The sequence below is a fragment of the Callithrix jacchus genome, chromosome X (genome assembly GCF_049354715.1).
Source record: "Callithrix jacchus isolate 240 chromosome X, calJac240_pri, whole genome shotgun sequence".
Taxonomy (NCBI): Eukaryota; Metazoa; Chordata; class Mammalia; order Primates; family Cebidae; genus Callithrix; species Callithrix jacchus.
The window spans coordinates 117654733-117665259 of record NC_133524.1 but is presented as its reverse complement, the minus strand read 5'-3'; the positions used below and the strand labels follow the sequence as shown (position 1 = coordinate 117665259).

General features: G+C 37.0%; 1 pseudogene; it reads left to right on the top strand.

The window, feature by feature from the left end:
• Positions 1–2278: 2278 nt before the first annotated feature.
• On the top strand, positions 2279–8627 carry LOC100400874 (translationally-controlled tumor protein-like; annotated as a pseudogene).
• Positions 8628–10527: the final 1900 nt, after the last annotated feature.

Below are 10527 nucleotides of genomic sequence, written 5' to 3'. Positions count from 1 at the left end.
TTAAATAATGACCATCTATGTAATACTAAGGGAAGACTGTTTTAAAAACATATAAGGAAAATGATTAGCATCTCATGGAAGACAAAAAGGAAGATGTTCAAAAATGAAATGACATTGCTTGTTCTTGATTATATGTCAATGTCAACAAGATATTATCTCTCTCTTATCTCTTAGTTTATGCATAAATTTAATGCAACCCTAATAAAACACAGGGAAGATATTTTTTTCTCCAACTAAATAAGTCATTTGTGGAGTTAAAGTTAAAAAATAATATGCAAGAACACTTAGGACAACCCAGAAAAATAAGAGCAATAGGAAAGGAATAGTGCCACCAGATTTAAAAGCATACTATAAAGTTTCTACAACTGAAGCCATGTTATATGGTAAATAAATAATAGTGAGACCAGTGGAATATAATAGAAAATACAACAGTCAAGAACATAGTAAAATTTACTACACAATAAAGGTAGTGTAGTAAATTTCAAATCACAGTGACAAATATTGACATTTTTTTCAAAGCATGTTGGAACAACAGAACAGACATTTAGATAATGATAAAAATGAATCCACACTTTTCCCTATACACTGAAAAAAATACAAATGAATTAGAATTCTGAGTGTAAATATAAATGTAGCCACACATGTTACAGGTTCCTTAGGGTGTTGCTTCACCAGCCAATAACATCTGTGGCCAGTGGTGCCTTTGCCCAAGTTTTGCTTGGGCCTGCTCAGCCTGTTCTGCCCACTGGGCCTGTTAGACTGTGCTGGGCTTTTGCTAACAGCCCGGAACCCATGCCTGCCAAGGGTGAGCCAAGCTCAGAGTGGTGAGGGGTGTGTGAACAAGCAAATGTGGGGTCTGGCCACTGCGCACAGCCAGGCACACTGGCTGTGGTGGGGTGGGCAGCTCTAGGCACTGGCACAGACACTGGCTCCCTGTGAGGCTGTAGCTGGACCAAGCATATTGCAAGTGGCTTCCGCCTCAGGCACTGGGGAACATGGTCGCATTTGGAAGCTTGGAGATGTTCAGGAACTTCAGAGTCCCAAAGAAGGTTTCACAGCCCTGAATCAAGGAGCTCCTAGGTTTGCAGTCCCCAAAGGGCTGCAGCTCTTCTCTACTTCTCTCCTCCTCTCCCACAATGTGTGAAGTGGTGTCGGAGGGTGGAGCATGTTACAGCCCTGTCTGTGTTATAGCTTTCTTAGTCCTGCCATTTGGCTGGTCACACGTTCTTGTCTCATATTCAGGAAACATGAGGTATGCAGACAACTGGAAGGTTGGCAAGGTGAAGCAGTGCTTTACTGAGTGACAGTACAGCTCTCCAGTGACCCAAAGTGGGTATCTTCTTTCCACAGGTAGGTGGACCCAGCATCTGTGCAACCCTCAGCTGAGAGGAAACCCACAGCGGGTAGCTTCTCTCTGTAGGCAGGTCATCCAACATCTGCCCAGCTCTCAGCTGACAGGACACCCACAGTGGATAGCTCTTCTCTACAAGCAGGTCATCCAATCAAGTGTGTAGTTCTCAGCGGAGAGGAGATCCCACGTGGGTAGCTCCCATCTGCAGGCAAGTTGCCCCAACATCTGTGCAACTCTTATTGGAGAGGAGACCTAGAATGGGTAGCTCCTCTTTGCAGTCAGGTTGTCTTGTCATCTGTTCAATTTCCTAGTGGAAGACAAGTGTGCTGATTGGTCTATGGGCGGCCATGGGCGGGCCCAGAAAAGGCATCATAAGTTCTTACTCTGGTCTGTGGAACTGGCAGCCCAGGCCCCAGGCTTCAGGCCCTCCCTGGCTTGAATGTGGGGTTTCACCAGGGACGTGCCCCTTTCCTCCCAGGAGCCTGTCTGCCTCCTGCTGCCATTCACAGAGCCCAGGATGTTCGCGCCAAGGAGTGCCTGCAGGACCAGACCAAGCCACCCTCAGCCTCCTCTTGACCTCCCTTCAACATTCGTCAGTGCCCAAATTATGGAGTGGGTCCGAGGTGGCAGGGGGCTGATGTGTCAGTGCTGTCTTGAGTGTGTGCACACCCAGCCAGGTCGTGGCAGAGACTGAGCACGGCCACAGCTTTGCTCCAAAATCAGAGTGAACACTGGGAGTGGAGAGAGGACAGGCAGCAGGAGCAGGCACTTCTGAGCCTGCAAGGTCAGGGGAACTTCCTGGGCTCTCAAGATCACAGGGATGCCTGGATCTGCAGCAGCAGTTGTACCCAGGAGAGCAGAGCTCATGCCCAACCCACAAGGAAAGGGGTGGGGCTCCCAACTGTCCCCAGCTCCTGTAAACTCCTCATGGAGTTAGCAGCCCCAGTCATGCGTACCCCACTGCAGCTACCGCCTTTGCAGCAGCTATTCCAGATGGCCGCTGCTGCCATCACATGCACTAGAAGAAAATGTGGGATAATTTGTAATCTGGGTCTAAAAAACAATGTTTTGTAATAATGATCCAAAATTACAACACAACAAAAGAAAACATTGAAAATTTTAACTCTAAAATAAAAATGAATTAATTTAGCAAACCTTCATAGCAAAAATGAAAGCAATGACAACTGTAAACAATGTCAATAAAAAACAAACATATTTTTAACACATAATCAAGGAAAATCACATTATGAAAAGAAAAATACATTAAATTAAGACCAAAAATTGATAGAAAATGGGGTAAGAATCATTAATAGGTAAATCACAGATATAAAATCATCTGAAACATATAAATTATTAAACATTACTGAAAATAAGATATAAATTAAGAAATGTAATTTCTCACCTTCAAGTTTGTTAAATATCCAAAATCTTGGTAACACAAGCTGTTGTGGAGCTACAGGGAAACTGGCATTCTTGCACATTGCTAATGGGAAAGCAAAATGGTACAACACCTATAGAAGGAAAGCTATCAATCTTAACCCCAATCTACACATACATTCAACTTTTGACCAAACAGTATCACTTTAGGAATTCGGCTCCAAGATATACCACCAACAGCAAGAAAATACATATGTGTGCCTGCATGCATTGGGATATTATGTTATAACAAATTATTGGATACTATGTAAAAGCCCATACATAGAAAAGCGCTTGAATAAACTATGCAAAACTAACTTACCTACGGCTCTCAGGAGAGCTGAAGGGTAGCCGCTTTCCACAGGCAGGTCATCCTGGCATCTGTGGAGCCCTCAGCTGAGAGGAGACCTGCAGTGGGTAGCTCCTCTCTGCAGGCAGGTTGTCCTGTTGAGTGTGAAGCCCTCAGTGGAGAGGAGGCCCAGGTTGAGTAGCTCCTGGATTAAACTATGTATGTTGGTGCAAAAGTAATTGCTGTTTTGCCATTTAAAGTAATTGCAAAATCTGCTATAACTTTTGCATCAACCTAATATATATACACAATGAATTACTATGCCAGAAGTAATAAAGGTGATCTCTATGGCCCAATATGGATTATCAGGAAAAATTTAAAAGGAAAACTCAAGTAATTATTATATAACTTACATAACTTATATAGTTTCTAAAAATAAACATAAGGATAACCAGAATCTAGTGAAACTAGTTAACCACAGGCAAGAAGTGAGAATAATATGGGAAAAGAGAAGATTGAGTGGCAATTCTCTATATATGCCATTTTATATAATTTTGAAAACTAGAAGCATATTGAATTAATACATAATCAAAAATAAAATTAAATCACAAACATTTTGGAAACTCTAAAACTAAATTAAAATATAAAATATGTATTGATTGTTATATCAAATGAATAGAATAATGGCACAAGGAGAAGATGAACATAAGCAAATTTTAGACACTTTCAGGTTAAACATGGAAAAAATGGAATGAAATCTACTTCATTCAGTAGGTTTGCTTATGGTAGTGGTATGGGTGAAACTATTCTCTATTATCTTTGGTGTCCATTGAAGAAGATATCTTCCTTTGTGGGAGGGAGGCAAGATTATGATCATGAAAAAAAGTAGATACAAATATGTAAGCAGAGAAGATAAAGAAGACCATGTGATCTTAAATGTTGGATTAAAATTAGAAATTGTCAGCTTATACTGGCTTAATCTGGTTCAAAAAAATGAAAAATATCAGTAACTGATTATAATGCAATTGAAAGAATAATTTATGAATCCACACATTAAGAAATATAAATAAAAACAGACAATGAGAAGAGGAAAGGAGACAGACAGAGACAGAGACATAGAAATAGGAAGGAAGTGCAGATGGAAAGATGGCAGAGAAAGATAAACTGAGAGGAGGAAAAGCTTTTGTTTACTCTGTAAAACTAATACATGTACATGAAATGATAACTAAAATATCACTATTTTGCTACGGTCATGGTAATAATAACTGATTAAAGCAAGATTCATCAATGGATGAAAACACAACTGAGTGAAACTTGTTTGTTACCAAGATATTTATGCAGTTCTCATTTATCTCTGAATAGATTATTTGTTGATTTAAAAGGGGTAACTATGTATTATATAAATATGGAAGGCATCAGCTTAATCAAGCGATCCAAGTTACCACCACCAATGATGAGACAGCTTAACATCATGTGCTTCTTGATATGATTCACTGAAAAAAAAAAATAGTGTCATTCATGTAATATTTCTTCTAACACATATTTTGAAACTGCAAATGAGAATACAATCAGACTAGCATTGCGGGACATTTTACAAAACGATCTATATACTTAAAAATTATCAATGTTTGAAAAACAAAAACTGAGGTGCTATTTCAGATTCAAGTAGCCTAAAGACATGTAAATACAACGTTTAATTCTGAATTACATCCTGAATGGAGTAAATTAAATTCTACAAATCATATTATTCAGGAAAATGGAGAAACTAGCTAAGAAATGTGTATTAGATAATAATGCCATAACAATGTCAACTGCTCTTATTTAATGATATTAAAGAATATCTTTGCTCCAGGATGCATATGGTGAAATATTTAGGCATTGAATCAGTTTGCTATGACTGCTGTAAGAAATTACTAAAGTAGTCCCATATTCTCCATGAGGTATATGTTCCAAGACTGCCAGTGGATGCCCAAAACTGCAGATAGTATCAAATATTATATATACAATATTTTTTTATACATCCATGCCTAGAATAAAGTTTAATTTATAAATTCAGTACAGTAAAAGATGAACAACTATAATAATAAAATTAAACAATTATAATATGCCAGCCTCATTACCCTTGCATTTGAGGGGCATTAGTAAGTAAAATAAGGGTTACTTGAAAAGAAGCAATGCAGTATTGCCACAGTCAATCTGATAAATGAGTTGGCTATTAAATGACTGAAAGATGGGTAGCTTATACACTACAGATACACTAGACAAATGGATGATTCCAGTGCAGCATATGGTGGGATGACCAGATTTCATCACAATACTCTGTATGACATTCAATTTAAAACTTACGAGTTTTTTATTTCTGTCATTTCTCATCTAGTTTTTTCAAGCCACAGTTGACTGCAGGAGGTAACTGACACCACAGAAAATGAAATCACAGGTGAGGACGACTACTATACAAATATGATGGCAGCTTAAAACAATAGAAATTTATTCTCTCAGTTTTGGAGGCCAGATGCCTGAAATCAAGATGTCAACAGGACCCTGATCCTCCTGGAGTCCCTATGGAAGAATTCTTCCTTGCCTCTTCCAGCTTCTGGTGTATCCTAGTGTCCTTTGATTTGTTGCAGCATAATTACAACTCTACCTCCATCACACATGGTTTCCTCCTGTGTTTTTGTATTTTCTCCTTTTCGGTTTCTTATAAGCACATCTTTCATTTCCTTTAAGGGCCCACCCTGATCAAAGATAAACTCACTTAAAGCTCCTTACCTTAATTGTATCGGCAAATAACTAATTCCAAATAAAGTCATAATTCTGAGGTTCCAAGTAAACATATATTTAGGAGATCCACTATTCAATCCACTATAGAGGGTCATACATACAACACACTCTTAAAAGGTTCAGAAATAAATATTAATAATCACACACACACAGAGCACCAAAGCAAATGTGGCAAAATGTAAATCATTGATGGATTTATGTGACGGTTGTAAGAACATCTGTGTAATAAACTTGCATTTGTTTTCTATTTTGAGATTTTGTAATACAATACTAATTAAATAATATAGCATGTTAAAAAAATAAGATAAATATGATTAAATTGAATATACATTTTAAATTTATAAAAACACATGGAAACTCTAGAATTATAGAAAAATACAACTGAAGTTAATTCAATGGATCTGTAAAATGGCATGTTAAACACAGTTCAAGTGAGGACCATCAAATTGATAGGTGAGTAAAATATAAGCAGTGACAAAGAGGAAAAAACAGATGGAACATTTAGAAAAGAGCATAGGAGAAACAGGGAATGTCTTCTTGACATATATTTAATTGGCAACGTACAAAGATATGTGAGAAATAATAGGGAGAAAGCAATATTTCAGTAAATGATACTCAAAAATATTTCTCAAATAAGGAAAATCAGAAAGCATAATCCAAGAGTATTATGAACCCAAAATAGAATAAGTACTAGGAAAATCAGATCTTGGAAGATCACAGCAAAACTTCTAAAACAAAAACAATCAAGGATAAAAAAGCACAATCAGAAAGGTAGTAATAATACGCTGGGCGTGGTGGCTCATGCCTGTAATCTTAGCATTTTGGAAGACCTAGGTGGGTGGATTACTTGAAGTCAAGAGGTCAAGACCAGCCTAGCCAACGTGATGAAACCTTGTTTTTACTAAAAGTACAAAAATTAGCTGGGTGTCATGGCACATGCTACACAGGAGGATGAGGCAGGAGAATCGCTTAAATCTGGGAGGCAGAGGTTGCAGTGAGCTGAGATTGTGCCACTGCACTCCAGCCTGGGGGACAGAGAGAGACTCTGTCTTTAAAAAAAAAAAAGGAAAAATGAGAAGAAAAATAGTAATAATACAACTAGCAGCTGTTCATTATACAGAAATTAGAATAATGCCAAAATAATGCAAGGAGTATGTTTTCAACAAATGTTGACAGATGATCTGCCTGGCTTTATTTTTAAAAACTGAACCCAAACCTTCACACCATACACAAATATTAAATTGAGAGGGATCATGGCCAGAAATGTAAAAAGATAAAAATATGACCATTGTACAAGAAAGAAAAAGACAATACCATTATGATCTTGGGGTAGACAATGATTTCTTAAACAGAACACAAAGATGGTAATCATTAAAGCAAAACTTCAAATTGTCTATAAAAGTTAAAACATCTTGCTCTTCAGAAGGCATTATTATATAAGCAAAAAGGCAGTCCATAAACATGGAGATATATTTATGATACATAAATCTTACCAAGAAGTTGCATCCAGTATATATAATTACTACAACTCAGTAATAAACACAACCTTAATTAAAAAATACACAGCATATCTTATTAGAAACGTAGCAGAATAGATAATGCCCAATTAAAACATAAAAGCATTCTCAGCCTCACTAGTCATCTGGGAATTGCAAATTAAACCGCAAAACAGTCCTTCGCCCTACGACAGTAAAAGTTAAAATGAATGGCAATCCCAAGTATGAGTGAAATGCAATGTAGCTTGAAGTCACATACATTTCTGGTGCGAGTGTAAAATGTATAAACCATTTTGGAAAACAGATCTAGCAATTTTTCATATAAGTTAAACATATACCTAACCTATTACCCAGCAATCCCACTCAGTTGTTTCTCCAAGAGAAATAAAAACATATGTCTAAAGAAAGACTTAGACAAAAATTGCACACTTTTCTATTATAAGAGCTAAAATCTGAAATTAATACAAACACCTATTAAGATAATGTATGAACTGTATTTATATGCTTGAAGTCCACTCATTAATGAAAATTACAAACTATTCGAACATTCAACATGGATGAGTAACAAAAATATTTTATGTTAATAAAGCTAGACACAAAAGACTAGTTACTGCATGTTCCCATTCATATAAATGACTAAAATAGACAAAAATTAGCTGCAGATACACAACAAAACACTGGTTACCAGGACTTTTTCCCCCACTCACCTCAGCACTGCTCTACTGCTTTGCATTAACTCTGAGCTCCAGGCCACTGATAAGCTAGTGCTACCATTGTCTCCCTTCAGCCACCATTGTGATTATTTATCCAGACCTCATCAGCCGTGATTATATTTACCAGAACGGGGAGATCACTGAAGGGCCATGCCTGGAGGTGGAGGGGAAGGTGGAGGACAGAGGGAAACATTGATGGCTCCCTCATTGGTAGAAACACCTCTACTGAAGTCCCCCAGGGTGAAGAAACCCAAAGCACAGTTGTAACTGGTGTTGATGTCATGCACTACCACTTACAGGAAACAAGCTTCACAAAAGAAGCCTGTAAGAAGTACATGAAATATTACATGAAATCAATCAAAGGCAAACTTGAAGAACAGAGATCAGAAAGAGTGAAACCTTTCATGATAGGGGTTGCTGAACAAATCAAGTGCATTCTTGCTAATTTCAAAAACGACTAGTTCTTTATTGGTGAAAACAAGAATCTTGACAGCACAGTTGCTCTACTGGACTACAGTGAGGATGCTGTGACCCTACAGATGCTTTTCTTTAAGGATGGTTTAGAAATGAAAAAATATTAGCAAATTTGGCTATTATTTTACATTTATCAACTGTCATGAAAACTAGTTGCTTTTTGTTGTCCACTCAACACCAGGACTTAAGACAAATGGAACTGATGTCATCTTGAGCTCCTCCCATACTTTGTGACTTATTTGGAATGGACGCATTTTTAGGAAAAACATGTCATGTAGGTTGTCTAAAAATAAAATGCATTTAATCTCGTTTCAGAGAATACCTTTTAGTTTAATATATATTTAAGCTAAATACATCCTGTAGTGTTCCTGGAGAAGCTAGAGCCTGGTTGTAAGGCACTACTCAAAAAAGAAAGATTATCATCAGATAACTTCTTCGTGGAAATTACTTCTAGGACTGGAATATGAAAAAAAACAAGAATCTAAAGTTTTGAGTTGCAGTAAAAGGAAAGATCATGCTTATAGCAATGCCAATATTTGAAATGAAGTCTTATACATTTCATCACCTACAATGGAAGTAGTTAACTTTGGAAGAATTAACCACTTCCATTGTAGGTGATGGAATGTAAAGAGATTAATTAAATGAATAAAAAGAGACAAATTCAGTTGAAAAAAAAAAGAGTAGCGATTACTCTGGAAGATAGGGGTGATTGCTACAAAGGGGCACGAGATCATTTTCTTGAGTCCTAGAAATGTTTCACATCTTGATTTAGCAGTGGTTACATGGGTGTATTTGTTAAAACCCATCAAATTGTCCATTTACTTTTTTGAATCTTATTAAATATATCGTCAATTTTGAAAAGCAAATATTTTGTTTTTTGTTTTGTAGACACAGAATCTCACTCTGTCACCAAGTCTAGAGTACAGTGGTGTGATCATGGCTCACTACAGTCTGGAACTCCTGAACTCAAGCACTCCTCCTGCCTGAGCCTCCTGAGCAGCTGGGACTACAGTAGAGATGCACCATGCCCAGCTAATTTCTTTTTCTAAACTTTTTGTAGAGATGGGGTCTCACTCTGTAGCCCAGGCTGCTCTCAAACTCTTTGGCTCAAGCAATCCTCCAGACTCAGCCTCTCAAAGTGCTGGGATTACAAGTGTAAGCTAACACACCCAGCCAGTTTCTAAAATTATGTCAACCTAATAACTTCCTAAAGCAAAAAACCAGAAAATGCATTATCTGTAGGCCATGATTAAATGAAATAATAATTATACCCTGTGGAATATAAAATGTTTGCAGGTTATGATTAAAACATGTGACAAAAATAGAACAAAATACACAGGGTGTTAAATTAACCTTTTCTAAACTTTTTAGTGGTCCAGGAAGTTGACAAATTTGAATTTATATTAAGTTTACTAAACTAAGAATGAATGTTGTTATTGCTAGAGTATGCCGCTAAAAAAAATAAACCCACAAGTTGTTTAAATTTATTCTTAGATATTTTATTTATTTTCATGTTATTATAAATGGAATGATTTTCTTAACTACAGTTTTGGGTGTTCATGGCAAATATACAGAAACATGATGAATTTTGTATATTGGTCTTGTATCCTTCAACCTTGCTGAACTATTTTATTAATTCTAATAGTGCTAGTTCTACCTTCTCCTTTCTAATATGGATGCCTTCAATTTCATTTCCTGCCTAGTTGCCCCAGCTGGCACCTCCAGTACAATGATAAATCCAAGTAGTTAGAGCCAAAATCTTCATCTTATTCCTGATATTACAGGGAGAGCATCCAGACTTTCACTATTAAGTATAATGATGATGGTAGCAATGGGTGCTTTTATAGATGTTCCTTATCAGGCAGAGGAAGCTCCTTCTCTTTCACGTGTTTAAAGGTGTGTGTGGTTTTTTTTTTAATGATTAAGCAGTGTTGAATTTTTCAAAAGCCCTTTCTGCATCATCTATGGAGATAATAAATTTTCCTTCCTTTATTATATTGATAAGGA